Raw genomic sequence first — 26,027 nt, 5'->3', positions numbered from 1 at the left:
ATTTCGCGAATGGGGTCTATGTGTGGAAAATAGGTTTTCTGCCCTGTCAAACCTGGATGCTTGTGATTGACAACCATCCCACCATTCATCTGAGTCACACTGTATTGATGAGCTAGGTCAACGAGTAGGTACTCGTCCTGAGATTGTTAACATGGAGGCCACAGCTGGTTTAATTACTGAAAATGTAAAATACAATGGTTTAAACGATACCGTGATGAATGGGCTTGTCTCTAGCCCCAAACCTGTAATGGCACATGATATTGGGAACTTATTATCCTGGAATGTGGCTGGGCTATGCTCAAAGCTGGATTGTGGTGATTGGTTTAGGTTTGTTAGCAATTTTGACGTTTGTATTTTTCAGGAAACATGGGCTTGTGACCCCGCTTTTGCTTTGGGGTACCTACATTTTTATGTACCAGCTTCTAAGGGCCCTAAAGGGCGCCCGATGGGGGGCCTTACTATATGGGTCAAACAATCTTTAAAGGTTGTTGTAAAAAATGTGGAGACTGGTCAAAAAGATATTCAGCTCATTAGACTCATGAGTAATTTATCCTTATCCATCGATATTTATAACATTTATGCCAGAGGTGGAAATGTAGGAAAATCTGAGGTTCTTCTTACCCTGTATAATCTCCTTGAGACACATTCTGGTGGGAAAAACATAATAATTGCAGGGGACTTAAACCGTACGTTTGAACCTCTAGACACAGGCGAAGCCTTTTTAGGTGCAGAGGAAGACAAACAATGGGACATCCCCTTACTAGATACTATCCCAGTAACTCGTTGGACAGAGGATATTCTGGGTTTGAATGCAATGTGCCTTGAACAAGGGTTAAGAGCTTTGAATGGAAGGACCAAATCAGATAGAGTACCAGCTATGACCTTTAACAATGGGAGAAGCAAAAGTCGTATCGACTATATTATCTGTAGCTTTTCCCTTTGGCCAACTGTTAGAGATATGGTTGTAACAGAAATGCCAGAGAGTGACCATAATCCGCTATGTGTTACTCACAAATGGTGGCTGTCTGAATCCAATGCTTCTATTCCTCTGGATGATTGCCTACCCCCGCTTATTGTACCAACAAATGATATGCGTAGGCTAAGATGGACAAGTGTTAGGACGGACCAGCAAGCTATAGAAAATATAGGAGTTGCGACCGATAAGGCCATTATGGCCCTAGACGGTGAAGCAGGGATCACTTCAGGTCAAGTCAACACTATTGAAGTACATGAGTCTCTTTTTCAAGAAATTAAAAGCTACTTTCTGAAACCAGTAAACTCTAAGGTGACCCGTGTTCATAGAGCAGCTAATGGTATAACCATGCTTGCAAGGTGGCACGAATTTCTTTGGGAGTTGCAATTAAGAGCAAAAACCTGGGGGCCATCCGCTCTGCCAGAAAGTCATACAAAATTTGTATTGCCAAAGCAAAAAACGACTGGGACGAAGCCCATTGGGATAAGTTGAAGTGTGCTAGTGATCGAAAAGATTCTAGATTATTTTGGCATATTGTCAAATGGGGGCAAGAAAGGTCTGAAGAGGCTTGTAATAATTATGTCCCGCAGGATGCCTGGATAAACTTTTTTAGTGATCAGTATGCTACCAGGGATCAGATTGTAAATAATATCAGCCCTATCTAAACAACTTCTGAGGACAATGTCTTCACGAAGGGTGAAATTCTGTTGGCCCTCAAAACTGTACATAGTGGACGTGCTCCTGGCATTGATGGAGTTCCAGCGGACGTTTTCTTAAACGACACTGGAAGGTGGTGTAAATATATTCACTTGTTAATAAACCACATAGCTAGGGGTGCAGCTATCCCGGTATCATGGCGGGGTGCTGTTATTATCCCTGTGTACAAAAAGGGTGATCGTTCCCAGCCTTGTAATTACCGCCCGATTAGCCTAATCGATACAGTGCAAAAAATCGTTGGGCGAGTGATTGTTAATCGATTGCTCGATTGGGCGGAAGAATTTAATATTCTATCTCCCTTTCAGGCTGGGTTTCGTAAGGCCACTAGTACTGTGGACCAAGTTTTTCGGTTCCAGCTGATCCAGTGGAGGACTGTGGTGCTAGGTGGGGGCAGTCTTTATGCGGCTTTTGTCGATTTGCTGGCTGCCTTCGACCTGGTACCAAGGGCGAAACTGTGGGAAGTACTTGTGGCCTTAGGGGTCCCAGGAGTCTTGTTGACTATGATCATGAGATTACATGAAGGCACCTATGCTAAAATCCAATGGGGTGGATACGGTAAAGACACAGCCGAATTTCCTGTTGAGCGTGGGGTTCGGCAAGGGTGCTCAATGGCACCAACTTTGTTCACCCTTTTTATTAATGGCATTGTCCCCCGCATTCAATCACAGGCAGTGGATGCTCCCTCTCTTGCAGGTGTAAAAGTTCCGATTTTAATGTTCGCCGATGACACGTTAATTTTATCTAAAACTCCAAGTGGACTGCAAAAAGCATTGGACATTTTCGATAAGTTTTGTGGGGATCACGGACTGGAGGTGAATGCGTCTAAAACAAAACTCATGGTTTTTAATCCGTATCGAAATTTTAAACCTAACATTACCATGAGTGGACGCACTCTTGAGGTTGTATCATCATTTACATACCTGGGGATCCTTATTTCTAATGATAATAGGTGGAACCAGCATTTAAATATTGCAATTTTAAGGCATAAGCAATTAGCTGGAACCATTATAAAGGAGCATAGGAAATCATTGACTAAACCGATCAAACCACCCCTGATCATATATGAGGCAAAAGCAATTGGGTCAGCATTATACGGGGCTGAGTTATGGGGGCATGATAACCTACAGGAGTTACAAACCTCAGAGAACAAATTTTTTAGGAAACTAACGGGTACTCCACAGAGTAGTCCGCTATTGCCTCTGAGATACGAGCTTGGTAGGAAAGAAATCTCGGAAATGGGCAAACTATGACCAATTTTATATTGGCGTAGGTTATGGACCACACCTGAGCTCACTCACTATGCGGCCGGGTTCACTGACGTTATTAAAGCAGATTGCTTTAATAGAATTAGATGGTTCAAATTATTAAAACTAGCACTATCTGAACTAGGCCTGAATGCACTATGGTCCGACCCAGCTGGGGCATCATTTCCTAATAAGACAACCCTAAAAAATATTTTTGGGGAAAATGTTGCTAATAAAAGTTTGCTCAGTATTAACTGTGGGTCCATGACTGCTAGTTTTCTTGAGGTTAAACTGTACCCCATGTATGAACTGTATTGGGATTATATATCCAAACCTTTGGATAGGAAACTGCTTTTTCAACTAAGGGCGGGCTCTCTTCCTCTTCGTTACCTAACATCTAAGTGGAGGGAAGGAGGCCCTGCTACATGCCCAGTTTGTGGGGAAGGTAATGAAACACTTGGACATTTTTTGTTCTCCTGCAAACCATACTCTACTCCAAGGCGTGTTTGGTTGGCACCTATGTGTAGGAACCTGGGTACTAAAAGTAGTATGGTGGCTTTGCGCATAGTTAGATCGACTACTTTAACTTGGATTATAATTGCCACCGCTAAGTATCTGGGGTGGGCATGGATAATCAGGCAGAGATTGCTAGTCCGGTGACTACTCTCTGCCTAGACGTCCAGAGACTGCTAGAGTACTGTCTATTCTCTGTTTAGTGTAATCTATCGTGTCATCTGGAAAAAAAAATTTAAACGATTCTTTTTAGTACAAAGACTTTACAAATTATACTTAATTGTATCATCAATATCAATGAACTTTACACCTGTGAAATGAAATTGTAAATGGTTCTTTTATTAGTACAAAGATTTTACTAACTGTACTGAATTGTATTATCAATATTAATGAATTTTATTCTTGTGATTATGTATATTTCTTTTCTAAAAATAATTTGTATTCTTTTTAGCAATGTGCGTATGTCAATATGACATCTCAGATTTAATTGTTTTTTATTATATGTTTGTATGTTTGCTTTTATGAGTAATACTCGAATAAAGCACTTTTTGACTTGTAAATTTAATATCTTTTTAACTTTATTTATATAACTAAAAATGAATTATGTTTGAATTATAATATCGTTGTTTTCAACTTTGAGCTTGTATGATTGTTTGTTCACTCAATCGAATAAAGCCTTCTTTGACTTTGACTTTGACAGTAGAACTTACTGTATTCTAAAGCTTGTATTATATGTACCTTGGGTACCTTTAGTGGTTTTCAGTTAGTCAATTCAATTGAGATTATCTGGTAAAACAATAGCAAGCTAGAATCCCACTGCTACCACCAATGTGAGAAGTTGGCCTGGTATGCTGTCCACTAATTATAGTGGGAACCTTGCACCAGTCCAAACAACCCCTTTATTGATGATAGGTTAAAGACAACCTTTATTGGAAGCTATCCTAGTGGTAGCTATGGAGAGCAGCCTTCAGGGTAAGTCTTGAAGGAATGTAAAGCAGCTTTTTTTACCAGTCTATAATCTCCTGAATGACCAAATGAAAGGGAACCACACCAGGTATATATATATAAAATATATCTATTTATTTCTAAACACATCCTTCTAGTCTCTTTATGAGGCTAGAGGTCCAAACACATAAGTTACACTTCAAATATATCAGTAAAATAGCACAAATACACGTCAGGCCCTAGGGGCAAGCCAAACCATATACTAAAATAGTGGTATAAGAACCACGACTTAACTAGACACAAGGCCTAGAGCCTGTAGAATCGCTGGGACCCCAAGGAACCACCCAAGGTAGTGACACAGGGGACCCACGGGGGCCGTGTGCAGTGTGGGAACACAGCCGCGAGCTCCCTTTAGCTTCTATGGGGAAAGTCGCGGTTAGATTTTTAAAGATTAAGACACTTAGAGATGAGCTAGGACCAAACCCTTTTGGACTTAGGAAGTTCTAGGGTCAACATCCACGGGAGCACCGGAGTATTTGAGTTACCTCACCCAGGATAGCCGGGTGCATAGGTGTCAAATGGGGTCGGGTCGCGTCGTCGTTTTCAATGGGAGCTGTCAAAGAATTACTGCTGCCAGGAAGATGCAAAGTGTCCGAAGAGTATCAATCCCGGATCGAAGATGAGATGAGCCTGAAAGCAGAGGGGACAGAGTCTGGGTCACTAGCCAGTGACCAGGGGTACGATAGATGAATGCCCACCGATTTCGGGTGGTTTCAGGTGAAGGAGGTGAAGCTTGACTCTTCAGCCACGAGGAGCAGGAGGCGTCAAGGATGACCAGGAGCTGCATTCAAGCTGTCCCACGAAGGATGTCGAGTGCTGCAGTGTCGATGCCTGGATTGGACACAACAAGCCTTGGCAACAGCAACCCACGCAGGAAGGACAAAGATGCTTTGGTGCAGACCAGCAAGGTCTGAGGGACTCACCACACAGTGGGGGGTCAGGGCACATCTGGAGCAACCAGGGAAGCCCAAGGAAAATCAGAGTTGCCTACACAGGGACCCACCAGTCGACGGACCAGGGATCGCGAAGGAGCCTCGAGCTGAAATGCAAGAAGCGGCCTCACGGAACACTCGTGGAGTGTAGGCCCACAATCTTTGGTGCAAAAGGCTAAAAGTAACCCAGAGTATGACTTCAAGAGACGTCGAGAAGTCAATGCACTTACAATTGTGCACAGTGACCACGAGTTCCGGTTCTACGTTACTCACGAAGGCTGTAGGTCTCAGCTTAGCTGGGGACTCGGGTCGGCCTCTGAGGAATCTGGAAATCCTCTTCCTGGGCTGCAGATACTTTGGAGTCCGGCGGGAGCTTTGGAGATGCAGACCGGCAATTCGTTGGTGCCTGCCAAGCAGGGGAGTCACTCCTTGACCCTGAGGGAGATTTCTTCAGTCCTATAATCTTGAGTAGAGCGTCGAAGTTCCAGGATTCAGTTGCAGAGTTTCATCCAGGGATATCTAAAGTCCTGTTGCCAGGGGTTCCTTACTTATACCTAAGGAAGGGGTTGGACTAACTCTGGGGACCCACCTATGGGAGGGTTTGGAAAGAGGGGTGGCTACACCCATTTCCTTTGTCCAGTTTCATGCCAGAGCAGGGGCTGGAAGCCCCTGAACCGGTTTGAACTGGACTATGCACAGGGACACCAAATGTGCCCCCAGTGAAGGACTTCAAAGCACTCTGAGAGTGCTCCCACCCAGCCCCAATACACATCAGCCTATCTGGGAGGTGGTTACACCTCCCTGTGACAGGAAACCTATTGTCCAGGCCTCCCCTGCCAGAGTTTCGGTCAGCAGCAGGAGGTCAGACCTGTGTCTGTGGCTGCAGCATCCATTTTGTGATGCCAGGGCTCTTTTAAGTTGGTACCAGGTATATCAGTGCTGTCATGTCTCTCCCTCTCGAAGGGTGTGATCATACTCCCACACCAGTTACTGATGTGGGGGTATGATTCCAAGGTGTTTGACACCAAACATGACAGGTTTCCGTGCAGCCAGTCCAAAGTTAGCATTAACCGTATAGTTATAATGCACTTAAGAGTATATGGTCAGGCTGCACTGCTGACAACCCGGAGTATAGATTCCAAAGGCTGCAGAGTGTCTCAGCTCAGCTCATGCCTAGGCACCCTCTCACATATAACCAAGCACCCTGCCTTCAGGATTGATAAGGCCTGCCATAGGGGTGACTGATAGGTTACTATGTGTAGTGATACGTGAGGTATAGTGAACCTATATCTCTGTAAGGGGTGCATGCACCACCTTACCCAGGCTGCAGTAGCAGACCTGTGGTTTCATTTTGGAGGGGTTCCCAGGGGTGGCATAATACATGCTTCAGCCCCTGGTAGGCCTCTGGGGTACCTATACCCTGGGTACATAGTATATCATATACTAGGGACTTATAAGGGCACCCCAGAATCCAATCTGTGGTGTACCTTAAATGGAATCAATTTAGAGAGGAAGCAGCTAGGCTGGGGTCCTGAATAACAGGGCCCCAGCCAGACTAAAGTCGAAAAACAGTGTTACAGCAGCAACAAAGTGGGGGTAACCATAAGAGGCAGATCCTACTCTCCAACAGTTCCCCCAATTGCCTCTGGCACAATGCGTTTGAGCAGTGACAATTCTGGAGCTGGGCATAGGGGCTGCGCCCTTCTAGTTTCTGGTATTATTGATGGTAATTGCAAGAAGCAATAACCATCCTTTTTCTATTATTAAAATAGGTATTTATTGCCTTGGCTTGCCTTGTCCATTTGCTGAAATGAACGTCAGGCAGCAAGGCAGATTAAATCAGGCAGGTGCACTTTTGCGCATGTGCCAGTTTATATGCCGGCTGGGCAGGTGGTGTATTTCACGCAGTTTACGAGCTGACATGCTTTCAGCCCGGGTCTTCAAAACTTGGGGTCCCCAGTGACCGCCCAATTATGATGCAATGCAGCATCGTATTTATAAAGCACCCCGGGCGTGTACAGAATCAGCCCTGTACTCCTGGGGCTGCTTATCAATTACAAAGCTGTCTCCCACCAACCCAACCCTTTCCCAAATCGTCACAGCGTGACGAGTTGGGAAAGGGAGGGGTTTCACTACAGCCATAGTTCTCTCTAAGCTGCGCATGAGCTGATGCACAATGTGTTTTCTCTCCGTGCACTTCACGCAATAACTACACTCCACGCTGTTACTTGAAGCGTAAAAGGCCATTTTATTAGGACAAGGTTGCAATCATTTAGACTTTATTAACAGTGCAATAATGCAAGAAATATACTTTTCCCATCCCATACCGACTCATTCCCTTTTCAGCCTTCTCAAAACCATCACCTGTTTGACTCTTCCCCATTCACTCGGTGACCTCCTTCCTGTCCCCATTCTTACCTTCACTTGCCCTCTAAGCATCATCTGTTGAATTTCCTTCATTGGCTCCTGCGCCCCGCTATCAGTCACCTGTGTACAGTTCCCCCCGAGGGATGGATCCGCCCGTATGTGACTCACCACTCCTTCAAAGTACTACCAACCAGGGAACCCTCGTAATGCGGTTCCCTGCCCCCCCCAGTTCCTGTGCACCTTTTGCCTCCCGACAGCATTCCCTGCGGCATCATGTGGACTACCATCCATCACCTAAAACTTGCTTCCTGTGTAAAATTAATATTTCTGTGACCCTCTCTGACCACGAACGGTGCACCATCTCTAAACAAGACCACTTGTTCCGCCCTAAAACTATCCCGGTACCTACGGGCCATCCCCTTAAAGCATGTCCGACAGTCCCCCCATTTCATCCTCTGCGAGGCACATTTCATTCACGTAACCAACAGCCCCAAATTCCATTTTATCGAACCATAACCCCTTCCATGTATCTTTGTGTAATGCCAGACCTGACATACTCCAGAATTCTTCTTCTCCCACATGTATCATCATATCGAGGCAATTCCTTTTCCTTTTTGACACGGTTTCACCCGTACTGGCAGCAACTCCCCCCCATTGCATTCTACTTTTTGCCCCATCATATCACATCCAGGTGAGTGTGTTCCCCGCCTTGTGACATCCGTACACCTGCTAGTCTACATTCTTTGCCGCCCAATGCCCGGGCGAATGGCCACCTATCCAGGCGACCGTCCTGGATCCAGGTCTACTCCCACCTTCTGCAGTGGAAAAAGAATGATTAGTCCTGCAAGAAATACTTCCCCTTTCCCTTAGCCCTCTTGTACCCTTTGTTCCAAAACCCAACTCCTAAAACCCTTTCTCCAGTACTTTTATCATCACAGAACACCTATTCTGTACTCCCCTCTCCCCCGTATTTCAACCCCTTCGCTCCCCAAGGTCTCTCCTGGCACCAGCGCTGCTGCAGCCCCCATGCGTAGGAATTGTATGTCTCCGACAGTTGGCCCCCACCCATTCTCCATGGCCCTTGAATGCAACCTATAATGTCCAGCAGAACTGACACCCTACCTTCCAAATGTGGAAAAACACATTCCCCAGCCAGAAGCCTTCCTTTTCCTTTTCCTGCCACCGGTCACCACTGCATCATGACCTCTCCATGCTGCCCCTTGCTCTGATGACACACGGTCCACTTTCCCCGGCTGCTGCATCCAACCTAACCCACTCAACCATCCCAAATCACCCTTGTCCCAGGCACACCTCCCTCTTCTTACCTACTCCTCAAAAGAGCCGCCCCCTCTCGGAAAACCCTTTGCCTCATTTTCCACTACAAACATGTCAGGAACTAAACAACCCGTCATCTCAGCCAATGCCCCCTTGCCCGCTCTTGACATTGAAACCATATCCTACCGTCTCCAGGTTTTTTCACCTCCAGACACCCAGTTCCACCACACCCTTACAAAAATGACCCTATTGCCATATGTCGTTCCGAGTCAACCACTGTGTGATGGACCCCGATCCTCCATACATCCTCAGCCATCCCCACACATCTCCTTGCTTCACACAATCATGTTGTTACACCATTTTGCACCTGTCAAAACAACGACCCCCCTCCGAAACTCCTATGGCGCCCTCGCACCCTGCCTCACTTGTCCCACACCCCAACTGTTCTCCCCACCTGAACCACACTCTACAGAGCAGCAAACCTGCCCCAGCCATGCCTGTAACCTCCTCCTCGCTTACACTTTGTGTAACTTTTCCCCCATCCCCTTATACGCTGTCGTATACCCTCCCTTGTATCTTGCCCCGGTCTCAGTGTCCTCCAACCCCCATAGCGAAACTTTGTCCCGCAACCACGCTCCCCCTTTATAATATCACCCTCAATGACCCATTAGACCCCATGGACCCAACCATTTCCTGCGGCACCAAAGCCCCTCCACCTGTTTAGTTCCCCAATGCGTTGGCCTGTCCCTTCCCCTGACCGTAGCCTCCCAGTCTTTCACATTGTCTTGCGCTCCATTACTGCAATGCCCCAGCGCCCTTACTGCTCCTACCGACACAAAAAAAAACCACTGCATGTATTGCTCAGTTTCTGACAAGGTACCCGTACATGTCCGGCCCCCAGCCAGTCCTCTCCTATATATAGCTGTGCACCGCCGTGCTACACAATGCTTGCACCCATTTACTGTGACCCCAGGAGTCCCACAGCTCCTCATGACCCAAATCCTCCCACCAAGCATGCAAGGCTTGTCAATCAAGCCAGACCAGTGCATGGTTAGCGTCATTGAAAACCATCTTGACGTACAACGCCATTTTTCCCTTACTCTGTTCAGTCGTCCCCTCTGACAGACGTCCTTGTCCACCGAGACCCACCTCCCCCCAGGGGACCTCCACTATTCCCAATTCGTAACTACCCCTGTACTAATGAACTTGACCAAGTTCACCCCTAAAGGGGCCGTCCGTACTGAACAGTGACATCTCCCTCATTGACCCCTTTCTTTAACCTGCCAACTCTTGCCATAGTCACCTCATGCAGATCGCCTGCCTCTTATAAGCCTTCATAGCCTTGGTGTCATACCAGGCCCACATCAGATAACAACCCTCTTCCTTGCCGTCACACCGGCTCCCTCTTGGGAGACGCTGAGCGCCATGGACCCATGGCCTCACGCTAACCGGGAAGGACCTCTTGGCCTTGACTCACCCCTTTTCATGGCCTTCCTCTGTTCGCCCAGGGCGTCCCAGCTTGACCCCATCTGAGTGGATGACAGTGCATCGTCCCCCATAACCTCGTTGGGTATCAGACACAGGAACCTTCACTTAATAATTACCATAGCCTACACCCATAATTGAAAAAACAGATGTATTGAAACACCAGGAATTGAACACACAACCGTGAGAGTAAGAGTCTAAGACCGAAGCCATTATGCCCCAGTGCCTCTCCGGTCTCCCCTGTCCCCGACCTGAGACCCGTCGTTTGTTGGTGGTCCGATGAAAACCCGCTCCCCCTCCCCCCAAGTCCAGCCTTTCTGCTCCTGGTGAAGTGATCCCTTGTAAGGGCCGATAGAGTCACTATTATGCCCCCGCTATGGGTAGAGACAGAGTATTGCGTTGATGCCCCTTCCGGATTTGGCAAGTTGGGACTGACCTTATCCCCGTCTCCCACCTTTCTTAGCCCAACGAAAACCCCCTCATCCCTCGTGCCATGCAGCCGCTATCCATGGCTTTCCGCAGGGCAATTGCCCTGCCCCCGAGCCCCACACCAAATTATGCTGGCCCAGGTCGTGGACACTGACATCCTCTTTCGTGTACACTGGCATCCCCGGCCCATTTGTCACTTTCCTCCAACATGGCCAATCGCTATAAGTGACCCATTGCTTGCTTTCTGCCTTCCGCTTGGTACCACATTGCTCGTTTGGACCCATCCCTACCCATCGCTTGTCCGCCAAGTTACCCATTTTCTTTGGAGCATGCTGCAGCTGCACCTATATCGCCAAATCCCCCACAGCCCCCTACTTACCCCCAGCCGACCAGCTGGATTTCTTTTGCCCTGTGTTCCCTCGTCCCATGGCAACCGCCCACTCCTTTTCCTGAGCGTCAGTCTGGGACCTCCTCATCCTGACTGGAGCTGCTGTTCCCTTTCGCTTATTGCCCTCAGCTCTGTCTTCGGCCGCACATGCCTCCTGCCAAAACACCAAACGGCCTTGTTATCTCAACTCCCCCCACCCCCGACAAACCCATTCAGCATCATCCGTCCTTGCGCTTCATCTTCCATGCAACACTCCCCTCCCTCACACACAATGTCACACTCCCCTGTCTGGAACCTCTCAACACCCATGCCATCATTTATCAAATGTACTCATAACATTGTAGGGTTCAGAATGGTGTAGGATTTGCTGCGCAATCCCTCGTTGGAGGGTTGGCAGCCGCGGACCCCCTACTGCTTCCGGCCAGCGTCTCGAGGCCGTCATGCGTCCCACCGGTGGCGCCCCCTTTCTGCCGGCCTCAATCGCCGGTCCTGGTTCCCCCACCTGGTCGCTCCAACCTGGTGTGTCCCAAGCACCACTGGGCCTCGTGCCGTACTGTGGTAAACAAAAATCTTCTTTACCGGACTGAATTTCTTACGGGATCTTGAAATAAAATAAAATAGCTCAGAATAACAAGAGGCAGAATCCGTGGTATAAGAGTTTCTAAATGGGCTTTATTCCATCAAAAAATGGCCGACTCGAGTCGCGGCCTTCAGGTTCCGTCACCACGAGGGTTCAGGAAGTGAAGTACAATACTTTATTGACAGACATGCATTTTTATAATAAGTACATTACAATGAAACGAATGTAGAAGGCGTAACATTTGATAAGAAAAGTGACAAAACAGGTACGTAATCGAAACTAGGCGTAATAAGGAAAAAGAAACATGATTGGTTAGGATTATCAGACATAGGTGGATCTATAAGATAATACTTGGCATAGATGCGCGCGCAGCAGCATGACGTGTGATTGACGTGCAACTAGGGGGTGAAGGGGACTTGACATTTAGCTCTACATGTGGAGACGAGAAGTCTGGGGGGTCAAGTCAACCTAATCCCAAATCATATCTAACATCCTATGTTTAAAGAACTATGTTATCCACAAGGAAGGACTCTCGGACAGAATCTAGTCTATACTGACTGTGTGCGTGCACAAACGCCTAAGTGTCTATATGAGATGCGAGGGGCAGAAAACTTTCCATGGCAGCAGGGCTATGAATCACTTGCAGGAGGACGGAAAGGCTGAGTCCTTTGCTTGTGAGCTAAAGGAAATGTTTACCTAAATCACTAGACAGGAATGCATCGGCTGAAGAGCAAAATAGATAATTCGAAGGTGAAATACAGCTTCTTGGCAGGCAGGCGAAAACTGGCCGAGGCAGGCACCGTTAGCTGCACAGGGAGTAGGGCAAAGTTCATGGATACAGATGCGAGCTCAAGCTGAAGCTGTCAAAGACAGAGAGCAGGGAAAGGCTTTGAGGACAGAATCGGGCCTACTTGCCTGAACTGTAAAAATGGAGTAACTTAGCCATATAAAGTCGGTGGCCTTTCATACTTAGGAATCGAATATCCAGCCCATCGATGGCGGATCTGACAGAGAACATGTCGACGGTAGACACACATATGTTTGCGTCTTAGAAACTGGAACTAGAGGGAACATACATGTACTTGTAACATGCATATAGAACCGTTGGGGTCCAAGATAGGGGACATAACTGATCAGGAAAATCCACATTTCCACATTCCCTCCTTGTCCCCTACTTGCCCTTCAAGAGATATCAATCTTCATCATTCCATCGATTTGCTCATGGAGCATCATTTCTTCTTCCTTCTTCTTCCGGCATTTTGAACGAGAACTGTGATATGGAATGCATGATGTGGCACACAGACCACAAATCGCTGGTCCACATTGTAGGCATAAACAACAACTGAAGGTATACAGAAGGCCAATACCTAGGAAGGATAGAACTCTCCATCCCCAGGCTGATATCACACTCCAAAACCACCCGGACCACGTCCAAGTGCCTGGATTTTCGTGTATCTGGCTTACAATCTTATGAAGGCGTGTTATAGCTTTATATACAGATGGCGAATTTTCTGGTATGAATATGCAGCAGCTGGATCCGATGACCCTGCAAGCTCCGCCCCTATCGGCCAGGATGACGTCAAGGACAAGACGATTCTGGAGAACAACAATTCTCATCACTGATTGTTCCTCTGTCAGATTGCCTAGGGCGGCTATAGTCTCATTTACTACAGCTTCAAGAGTCTTGGTGAGTCTACGTATCAGCTTACTATTTGATATTGTACCTATATAGGGAAAGATACCTTTATTGAAATCTGCATACTTGTCCCATGCCGTCTCAGTATAATCGACAACTGGGAGATCTCTTCGCTCTCTATTGTGTACTAAATGAACATTTCGATAATAATCAGGGGGAGCTAGAAAAACAGGTGGCAGAAGGAAAGCTATGTAACAGGTACCATCCCAATCTAGAGGCAAACGCATATATGCAGTCTGACCACATATAAAGTAAGAATGGCGAGAAGCTCTAAATGAAGATTTACCTTGATCACTATATTCTACTGTAGTAACGCATTGGCTATGGCCCATGTGTATGGAACCAACTTTTCTCACACATAATTCACCCTTAACTGGAAATACTGACATAGTGGGCAGAATTAGTTCAACTTCGGATTTGACATTCAAAATCATAAGATTAGGCGTAAAATTACCTAATTTATACACTTCATTTTCTAAATCAGTTCCTGTTCTACTGGGGTGACCCTCCTTATTAGGGTGACAGACTTTGAATAAAACTAGATTCAGATTTCCCCATATCCAATGTTGTTGATAAACTGCTGTGTCTGGGTCTATGGAATTTAATAAACTAAACCATGCTCCACAGGAGCCATTGTGTGTGAACGGATGTGGAAAGAAAGGCAGAACTCCTTTGTTATTCTGATAGGGAGGGAGTCGGCCACACACCCAACAATTGGTGGCATTACTAGTCTGATGGGAATGATGTAACATACTAATGAATGTGTTATTGCGCAGCGCAAGTCTATAGGACAACTCATGTGGGGGGAATTCACTAAAAGAATGTTCATCAGTTATATTGAAAGCACGTTTAGAAACAGGATAATACATATGCAACAATATACTTGCAGTAACTAAAAAACTCAAGAAAAACAAAATTAATAAAGTCACAATACAGTGGTTACGCAGTAATTTACAATAAGCATGTCGTTTCATTATGATTCTGGACTCTACATGATTCAGACCTAAGGGATACATGTCGGGACAGATTCAACCGCTTCACCTTGGAGAGGACTTAAACAATCAAATCGTCCGACAGTTTAGATCTGGACCTGAGTTTCTGCTTGTAAAGTTCGGTGCTACTGGCCTCAGCCAAAGGTAGCTTTGAGTCAATGGGGGAAGACACACGGGGAGTACTGTTTGTGTCAGGAGGAAGTCCATGAAATTTCTTTATATGGCTGGAATGCACCCAGCCTTTTCTCCCTTCGATCTTCACAGCTGTTCTGGTCGTCAGCAGGACCAACTTAGGACGCCTCCACCTTGGCTCCAGTTGGGTTTTCCGATCAAAATTCCTGACGAGAACATAATCGCCGGGAATTACATCATGAGGTTTCACCTCGGTGTTGTCGGGAAAAGCTGCGACTACCTGTGAACGACAAGATTGTAGTGCAGACATCAAGGAAGCCAGGTAATCTGTCAGCATATTACAATCAACATCAGTTATTTTACGGGGTATAGGCGTCCCCCACATATTCGGTGGTCTTCCAAAGATCACCTCATAAGGGGATAGCCCCGTTCGAGAGTGTGCTACCATCCTCATGTAAAATAGCGCAACTGGTAAAGCTACTATCCAGTCCACACCTTTCTCCTGACATATTTTAGACAGTCTGATTTTTAAAAGTTGATTATGTCGTTCCACGAGACCTGCTGCCTCGGGGTGTCGGACACAGTGGAATTTCCACTGATATCCCAACAAAAGTGAGACATGTTTCATTAATTCGGATGAGAAAGGCTGGCCGTTATCTGAATATACAACACGTGGTAAACCGTACCGTGGGAAGAATTCTCGAACTAGCTGCTTGGCAGTAGTCGGGGCAGTGTAATCTGATACGGGATACGCCTCTGTCCAACGGGAGAGAGCGCAGACAACTACGAGAACATATTTGAATCCTCGACAACGTTCCATCTGAATATAATCCATCTGGAGGACTTCAAAAGGATGGTCAGGAGGCTGAAATCCACCCTGCTCTACGGGAACACTCTTTCCTGGATTAAACTGACAACATATCATACAGGTACGAACCTTTTGTTTAGCTGCTGCTCGTAAATGTTTGTTGAACCAAATGTGCTGAATGCTGTCTAGCATAGCCTTCTCTCCTAAATGTGCTGGACTGTGAACTGTAGCTATAATGGCTTGAACCATGGAATCAGGGAGAAACCATACAGATTTCTCCTTCGTCATCCATCCTTGATCTGTCTGGATCCCTCCTAGTTCAGTCCACTTCTTTATTTCTTCTGCTGTGGCATGTGTCTGTATATCAATTACGTCAAGTGCGGGATCCTTAATTGTCATACACTGTGTTAGTGTCTGAACTATTGGCTTTGTCATGTCTAATGTGCGATTCTGAGCAGTCTGTTTAGCTGTTCTGTCAGCTAAATCATTGCCTTGAGAAATGATATCAGTAACCTTCGTGTGTGCTTTACATTTCATAATCGATATAGCAGTAGGTAGATGTATTGCATTTAACAAAGCATGAATGAGGGGTCCGTGCTGAATGTGGGCACCATGGGAAGTTAAATAACCTCTCTCTCGCCACAACACGCCGAAGTCGTGTACAACTCCGAATGCATAACGTGAGTCAGTGTATACATTAACTTTCTTATTTGTGGCTTGAATACAGGCTTGTGTTAGAGCAATAAGTTCTGCTGCTTGGGCGGACAAAGTATCTATACAATTTGTCTCAATAACTTCAGTGTCTGTTGTGACTGCATACGCGGCCACTAAATCTCCTGTACTTGTTCTCATGCACGATCCGTCTACATACAACGTCAGGTCTGGATCTAACAACGGAACGTCTGTCAAGTCTTGTCTAGGTTTCGTCTTTATTTCAATGATTTCAACACAATCATGAGCTAGTGGGTCTGTTCCAATTACAGGTAATAGTGTAGCAGGATTCAATGTATTACACCGTCGGATCTCTATGTGTGGTTGAAACAATGTCAATTCATAACCGGTAAGTCTTGCTATGGTCAAGTGTTGTGTTTGTGTTCGGTTCACAAGAACCTCTACTGCATGTGGTACTTGTACTGTCAATGGATGTCCTAATACTATGGCATCGCTTTGTCTGATTGCTAAAGCTGTCGCTGCCACTGATTTCAGACATGCAGGCAAAGCCTGAGCTACGGGATCTAATGTACTGGAAAAATAAGCACATGGCTTGCGTGATCCTGCTTGATCCTGAGTGAGTACTGACAAGGCAGTACCTTCGCGTTCTGTAACAAAGAGTGTAAAATGTTTGCTATAACATGGTGTTGCTAAAACAGGTGCTTGACATAAAGCTTTCTTTAAGCTTTCAAAAGCTTGTGTATGTTCCTGAGTCCAAGGGAGAACAGTCGATGTGGCTGCCTCCTGTGTGGTTAACTGAATGAGTGGTTTTGCTAGAAAAGCGTACTGAGGGATCCAGTGCCTACAATATGAAGTGAGGCCTATGAAAGCTCGCACCTCCTTTTGTGTCTGGGGTATTGACATGTTAGCAATTAACTGGATGCGATCTGGTGTAAGCTGCCTTCCCTCCTTGGACAGCGAGTGACCAAGATAAATAACTCGCTGGACACAGAATTGCAGCTTAGAAGGAGACACCTTGTGCCCCTTGTCGGCTAGGAAATGTAAAACTGTCAGGGAAGCTTTTTCACATTCTGGCTCGCTTCTCGCTGTGATCAGCAGATCATCGACATATTGAAGCAGTGCAGTATTGACTGGCATATGGATACTGTCAAGTTCTCTCTTCAGTGCTTGGCTGTAGATGCTGGGGCTTTCTGTGAATCCTTGGGGAGCGCGTGAGAATTTAAAGCTGCGCCCATTTAAACTGAATCCGAACAAATATTGGCTTTCCGGATCTATTGGGACGCTGAAAAAGGCATTCTTGAGATCGATTACAGTAAAGAATGTTGCTTCGGAATCAATTGCTGTCAACAATGATGATATATCAGGGACCACAGGGAATTGTGGTACAATGCACTTGTTTAGTTCACGCAAATCAATAACCAATCGGTACACTGGTGGGGCAGTAGGATCAGTTCGTTTAAGAATCGGAATTATCGGTGAATTACATACATTGGAGTCTGTTTCTACAACTACTCCCTGGACAATCAGCTCATCAATGATTTTCAGCAAAGCCACTACAGCATCATGCGGTAACTTGTATTGTCGCATTCGTGGTAGTACCACTCCTGCTTTCAGGGTGACTCGATAGGGTGTAATGTTCATGCAGCCAACATCCGTAGGGCCTTGTGCCCATAGATGTACTGGTAAAATCTGTAGTCGGGGATCCATGTCTCTAGACACATAGTGACCTTTAAAATCACGTAAAAACAACCTTACTCCTTCCGGAGAACAACATATTATGGCTCCTAGTGCTTTCAGAGTTTTAATTCCTAACAGATTTTCTGGGCATGATTTAGTAAGCAATAAATCTGTAGTTCGTGTCAAAGGTCCTATCGTAAGTGGTAGAGGCTGTGATACTTCATTAACAATAGGTTTTCCTGAAAAACCAAGGGAAATATTTTGAGAGCCTGAGAGGGGTGCCCCCGGAACTTCACTACGTTTTATGGTTGTTCGACTTGCCCCTGTATCGAGTAAGAATTTTCTATCTTGACCTAATAATTCACTATGTACATAAGGTCCTTCTTGATCTACAGGAATCTCGATAAGCGGTAAGTCAACTTCCCTCTCTAGGCTTGTTCATGCGTAACGCTGATACTCAGGGTATTCATACTGTGCAGTCTGATACATTTGTCGTGTTGTGGTCTGTGTGGCAGTAGCAGGCAACGGCGGTGCAGCTGGCACAAACTGTATGGGTTGCTGTGAGGCTGGCATGGACTGTTGTTGAACTGGCATGGACTGTCCATGCTGCATAGCTCCTTGTTCATTCTGATCTTGTCTAACTAATCGTGGTCTCTCCTTTGCAATACCTGTAGCTATATTACGTTTCAGGACTGGACAATCGTGTACATAATGGCCCAGTTGTTTACAGTAATTGCAGCTTCCTTTTACAGGAACTGCAGAATCACCAGAATGTGTCACACCCTTTCTGTGACCATCTGCTGGTACTGTCTGAGAAACTAGCATTTTCATTTTTGTATCCTTCATGCGTCTATGCTCGTGTTCTTGTTCATCCCTAATTCTATTGTGATGATACTGTAACATTTGTAGCATTTGTGACGGAGTGTTACTTTGCCAGGTACTCTCGAATTTCAATATTCTATTCTTTACTGGAGGCAATGCATTTTCCACTAATTTTGTCACAAATAAATGTGGATATGAGTCACTACTTGCTTTTATACCACTATTTATACCAAAACATTTTTCAAATCGAGCATAATAATCGCTTGTGTCTTCATCTTGCTTTTGTTTGCAGGCTGTGATTGCACCCCAATCTTCCTTTTTTGTAGTTAATAAACGTGGCAGTACCTGTACTAGTAAACCTGGTAACAGTTTAACTTTATCCCCGAGCCCTGAACCTGCAGTTCGGCCCCTTTCTTCCTCTGCTAATGCTGTCCAGTCTATCTTTTGGTCACCCACTTCCCACTCTTTTTCTTTCAGTTTTTCATAAATGCCAGCAGGCAAAAGCACCTTTAATATCGTCATAATATCAGGAAAGGTGTACTCTCCCATTAGTAACATGTCTTTAATTTCTCGGTGGAAACCCGCTGGGTCTTTGTCATGACTAGGTACTACTTTCTTCATTTCCAATAATTCCATTTTTGATATGGGTGTGTAAACAAATACACGGTGAAACTCATTGTCTTCGCCTTTTATTGGGTGCACTTCTCGTAGGGGATTTTGTCTATCCATATAGTACGGCGCTCTTTCTCTGCGGGGCAGCGAGAGAGAATCCGGACTTACAAAAAGGACATACTGCTTACGTGACACTAATATCTCTTTAATTAGCTTGTTACTAGAACCTCTCCATCTGTTTGTGAGTAGTTCCGTTAATATATCAGGTAAAGGACCAGGGTCAGCATGTTGGCTCTTATATAATATGAGGAGTTGCTGAATCATATAGATTCCAGCTAAACGTTGTTCATCTGTACTGAGATTAAAAAACGTGTGTGCTACGGTCTCATCACCGTATTTTTCAGGACTGTCAATCCAGTGAACGGCTGATCTGGCTAACTCTTGCTCATCCATGGAATCGAGGAAATGGTAACCCCTTCGTTCTCGTAATATTTTATCTGCGGCTTGAAACGAATGTTCAGGAGACTTCAGATTTATTATAGGCGTCGGATACGTTCTGCTATTATTTGGGCATACTGAGTGTATGGGATCAGAAAAACATCTAGTATTTTCACAGGATCTTCCTCTGCCTACATAAGCTATGGTCTCTGACTGTCTTGCGGAATTCCCTGATTCGGACATTTCATCTTGCTCAAACTCGTCTGTTCCCAATCTCTCTTCATGAATACGCTCTATTTCTTTACGGATTTTTCGGCACATGGCTATTATACAATTTTGCTTATCGTGTCTCCCTTCTGATATATTCTGACTCCATTTTGTAAGAATAAGCATTGCATTCGGGTCTACCCCCGGGCGGTCTTGATTTCTGATCACACAGTTTATGAGGAAACGTAACAGTTCCCCCTGTATTTCTACTTTCTGGAATTCCATAGCTCTGTTAATACATCCTGGATCTCGTCCTGTTTGAACAAAATGATATATGTTATCTAGATGCGTAGTCATTCCTGGTAACCTTGCTAAATACTCTGCGGCTCGCCTGATACGTAATGATGCCAGGACCATTTCGTCCTCTTTACCAACCACTGGGTCATATCTACAGTTTACAAGGAGTTCCTTAAGCGTACGTTCACTTACGAATTTAGGTGTACGTGAATGTGCTGACTCTTGAAAAACAAGTTTATTTATTCTGGGTGGTGTAAAGGTAATGCTAGCACCTCCCGTGGCCCCATCTGGGGCGTCGGGTGTGAATGGGTTCGTTGAACGTGACACAGCAACTATGGGTGTCGATACCCCTGTAGAATCGACTGCGGAGACAGATGCGGAAACAGATGTGCTTGCTGACGCTTGCGTCGGGACTTGCTGTTGCACGGGGACAGATACCTGATCCTGACGTTGAACCCCTACACCAGACGGTCTATGCGGTGCGGCGTTAGCATATTCGGGAGCTGCGTCGTCTAGATATGAGGAAAGAAAAACATCTTCTGCGGTTCTGGGATGCCCTTTTGGATGTACCTTAATTGGAAATAATGGGGGTGGCAAGTCTTTTGGCATTTCTGGAGCAGCCTCAGGTAGTCCTTCGGCTAGAAGGGGATACATACCATTCATAAGAGCATTTCTTTGTCTATTTACTTGTTCTGATTTCACTCGGATACCTTCCTCAATTAATAGACTTTCTTGAGCTTTATTTGAACTTTCTTTACTCCTCTCTTCTTGTCTACGTGCTTTTTCTGTTCGTCTATGAGATTCTTTACGCCATAACTCAACAGCGTCTTTCTGTGACTGTCTGACCTTTCTTTTCCATAACTCTTCCTCCACTTTCATGATGCACTCTGCATCCCAGGTTCCCGCTACGGGCCACCTTTGACTTTCCGGCAATCCCTTGGTATAGTCTACCCATAGATCAAGAAACAATATGGCATCTAAGCCATGCTTATGGTACATAAAATGCCCTGGAGTGTCCCTAGGAGGAATAGGAACTGCTTCTTCAAGCACCCCTTTTCTGGTAGTAATCTGTCTTAACTTCGAGAAGAGCGGCATATTGACAACTGATCTGATACTTACTCTTGAACTCACTTAATACGAAAAACACAATAATGAACAGTGAACAATGAACACTCATTCATACCACAATATTTGAACACTTTAAACATTAAACATTAAACATTTTAACAACGACCGACAATGATGACAGTCTGCCTAACTAATCACCACGCTGAATTCTTGACAATAACTGCATACTTCGGAATACTTGATATACTGCTAAACAGTACATATACACTGCTAAACAGTGCAGACCGGATTTGTGTACCCAAATCCGTCTTGACCGGCACAACCTATGTGCGCGTCAACACGCCTCCCCGGCGATGGTACTCACCGAGTAGCTCCTTGAAACGGAAGGCCTCAGAGAAAGGACAGGACTCGATGACTGCGGACAGCGGACCCTCTGGACATCGGGGTTTCGAAATAACTGGTGGGCCTCTGTATACCTCGGATCTTGCTCTCTCAGCTAGGCTCTGGTCGGGATACTTCGCACTTCTCACCGCCTCGTCTGGGTTGATCGCAGCCTCAGTCGCCCCCGCTTGACCGGAGGGAGCTTACAGGAAATCCTGCTGGTACGCGTTTATGGTCCGTCCAGCTGTGGCAGGAGACCGGGCCTGCAACGCACCGCCGGCGCGTGAGATGAGAAAGTGTCCCTGTTCGGGCGCCATTATGTGGTAAACAAAAATCTTCTTTACCGGACTGAATTTCTTACGGGATCTTGAAATAAAATAAAATAGCTCAGAATAACAAGAGGCAGAATCCGTGGTATAAGAGTTTCTAAATGGGCTTTATTCCATCAAAAAATGGCCGACTCGAGTCGCGGCCTTCAGGTTCCGTCACCACGAGGGTTCAGGAAGTGAAGTACAATACTTTATTGACAGACATGCATTTTTATAATAAGTACATTACAATGAAACGAATGTAGAAGGCGTAACATTTGATAAGAAAAGTGACAAAACAGGTACGTAATCGAAACTAGGCGTAATAAGGAAAAAGAAACATGATTGGTTAGGATTATCAGACATAGGTGGATCTATAAGATAATACTTGGCATAGATGCGCGCGCAGCAGCATGACGTGTGATTGACGTGCAACTAGGGGGTGAAGGGGACTTGACATTTAGCTCTACATGTGGAGACGAGAAGTCTGGGGGGTCAAGTCAACCTAATCCCAAATCATATCTAACATCCTATGTTTAAAGAACTATGTTATCCACAAGGAAGGACTCTCGGACAGAATCTAGTCTATACTGACTGTGTGCGTGCACAAACGCCTAAGTGTCTATATGAGATGCGAGGGGCAGAAAACTTTCCATGGCAGCAGGGCTATGAATCACTTGCAGGAGGACGGAAAGGCTGAGTCCTTTGCTTGTGAGCTAAAGGAAATGTTTACCTAAATCACTAGACAGGAATGCATCGGCTGAAGAGCAAAATAGATAATTCGAAGGTGAAATACAGCTTCTTGGCAGGCAGGCGAAAACTGGCCGAGGCAGGCACCGTTAGCTGCACAGGGAGTAGGGCAAAGTTCATGGATACAGATGCGAGCTCAAGCTGAAGCTGTCAAAGACAGAGAGCAGGGAAAGGCTTTGAGGACAGAATCGGGCCTACTTGCCTGAACTGTAAAAATGGAGTAACTTAGCCATATAAAGTCGGTGGCCTTTCATACTTAGGAATCGAATATCCAGCCCATCGATGGCGGATCTGACAGAGAACATGTCGACGGTAGACACACATATGTTTGCGTCTTAGAAACTGGAACTAGAGGGAACATACATGTACTTGTAACATGCATATAGAACCGTTGGGGTCCAAGATAGGGGACATAACTGATCAGGAAAATCCACATTTCCACAGTACGGGCAGTCCCTCACCCCTACTCTGAGGACCGGCTAGCAGCTGAAAACCCCCGGGTCCCCCGCAGACCCCCTCCTCTCACCCCCAGTCCTCTGACTTACTGCGATGGCTGAAGGAGACAGGGGGCCACACCCCCTCACCCCCAGGGAAACCGCCGCCTGCGACTTCCTGACAGCAGTCCCAGCCCCCCCACCACCTGCCCGAGCTGCAGCTCCTGTGCATGGCACCCTCCGCAGCTGGACCCCCCCAGCACCCCTATCTGCGGAACAGAGGAGAAGGGCTTCTGCCCCTGTCTACCAACACCAGGTGCTCACCCTGTGTCCACGGAAACCCCCCCCGGCCACTCCCTCTTCGGCATGCGTGTCCGCATGTAAGGAGGCCCCAAACTCCTGCAATGTCTGGGTAGGCCCCATCCCGGGGCTCCCTGCCAAGGTCCAATGTGGAATCATCCCCCAGCCCGTCGAGGCCTGCAGGCTCCCTTCCATTACCGGACAGGTGTAAAACCCGCTCCCCCATGCAGCTGCCCTTGTCCACTCATTCAAAACGCACACTGTTGAACTTCCCACAGATTCAGTAAAGATTCTCTTCATCCATTATTCGTATACTACTTCACACACTTTCGTCCGGCCCTCCCCCACTGCCGCATTCAAACGGCAAAGATGCAGATGAGCTATCGCGCTGTCACGCTGTTGCGTGTGCCCCTCCCTCCTCCCCCCCTCACGAGCGCTCCAGGCATGCTTGCGTCACCGGGCAAACACGCAAGCAGGCACTGCCGTCCCCTCCCACGCTTCCCGTTCTCCATTTTAGGCCGCCCCCTACCTGATGCGATCTTCTTACACAGTGGTGGCCCTTGCTGACACGCCACCACCGTACCAGCCACTCCTGCAGGTGCCATCATGGGTGCACAAGCTAGCCCGGCCCCACACCCGCCGCAACACACCAAGCCGAGGAGGTCCACCCGGCCTACCTGGCCAATCACCCTCGGCGCGACGCAGGCGGCCTCCGCGTCATACGACGTCAATGTGGACAGAAAAAACTGTGGGTTACCCTCCCTAACACTACCCTACACTCCTATCACTGCAATCCCCCGTTGATAGACAAATCAGCTAATAGCCTAACTATCTCAACAAACTACGCAAAAAACCACAAACTTTCTCTATGACCCCCTGGTGGTGCTGAGGTGTCAGGAAGAGTCCAGATCCTTCTCTCCTGACACCCTATATGCACTTCCAAATCCTGCCCCTTCCCTTCCTCTTCTAATCCCACCCCCACCCGGTCCTTCCGGCCATTGCGCGAATAGCCCCGGGGAAGACTGGTCTGCGACCTTCACTTCCCTTATTCTTATTCTCTGGCTGCCATAAAATACTCGTTAAAGGCTTCAAAGTGACTCCCCCTTCTGTCAGCTTAGGAGTTGGAGGAAAGCAAGCAGCATAGTCAACTTGAGGTAACGTTTTTACAGATAGGGTCAGTGTAAGTTTGTTTGCTATTTCATATAACGCAAACTCTATCTGAAGGTATTGGATTATTTTACATTCAATTCAGGCTGAATAAGTGATCTTGCTAATAATCGCAGGATGTTGAGCCTTCCGCGACTGGAATCTCGTTCAGCTCTTATCACGACATCTGATCATTTCTCATGCTGGGGTATTGAGCTGATCTTTATCTGTAACACTCACCAATCAGCAATTTGTGAGTGGTGTGTAAATTGGGTCGGGAGGTGTCTGCAGCCCAGTGACTGAATATGAAAGAAGGGATATAAATTCACAGATCAAACTGAGGAAGTTAGGCAATTTGTTTGCCCTTATATCCAACACAGGGGATAAGTGGCTTCTTCATTTAGCAAATGGATTGAGTTAAAGTGAAATTGAGAGGCTAGTGGCAATGTGTAAAACAAATGGAGTGTGTGTCATCTCTCATTAACTGCTAGCTGCTTGGATGATAACGAAAAGGTACACTAAATAATAGGTTCTGTCACTCTTCATGGGTAATTAGATTTGATCCTTTTTATTTTGTAACTTCTTGGTGTGGCAGTAAAATGAGATATCCATAAGTACTGTTTTTATGAAAGTGTGTTATTATTATTTTTGCTTTGTTGTATTATTGGTTTTATGGGTTATAACCAAAATAGAACAAATTTGACTGACTGACAGATAATTTGCGGGCGGGTGGCAATAAGGCTGCCAAAAAAGGCCTATAAGGAGAGAACTATCAACGTGGCTAAGGAGGCCCTTTCCTCTTTTGCATTTCATCAGTTATCAACCCCTGGTAAGGTGCATGTTACTGGTCCAGTGAGCAAGAGATTTCCTCACTGTGTGTCTGATGATAAGGAACAGCTAGAGCATAGAGTCGTCAGTGCTTGAGAAGAAATGGGTTTTGCACATCTTCCCTTTATATAAAAGCACTTTAGAAGTAGCAAACCCTTCACTGTATATTCAATATCATACAAATCTCTCACTATTGCAGTTTCAGAATTTGGGTTTATTGAGAGTGGCCTCTGTTTGTAAAGGGATTTCAGTGATGACAAGCTGCAGCACAAATAATGTGCAGTTAAACACAGCTTTTGGATTTATTTTGTTATTTTGAGAGACCATTAAGATGAATGGGAACACCTGCATAGAGTGGCCCCTAAATCAGCTAGGAAGTGCAAGCACCCCTAAGCCTTAATGTCAGAGGCATGAGTGACCTGGCGTTCAGAAACAATAGGAGAGGTTGTGTTAGGACAGAGCTGCAGATTTTGGAAGTCGGGAATCAGGTTCAAGTCTCTGCATCGGTTCAATTTCCTGTGATTTCTGGGGAAATCACTTAATCTTGCCGT

This window comes from Triturus cristatus, chromosome 4_1 (assembly GCF_964204655.1).
Source record: "Triturus cristatus chromosome 4_1, aTriCri1.1, whole genome shotgun sequence".
NCBI classification, from domain to species: domain Eukaryota; kingdom Metazoa; phylum Chordata; class Amphibia; order Caudata; family Salamandridae; genus Triturus; species Triturus cristatus.
Note: the sequence above shows the minus strand (reverse complement) of the source record.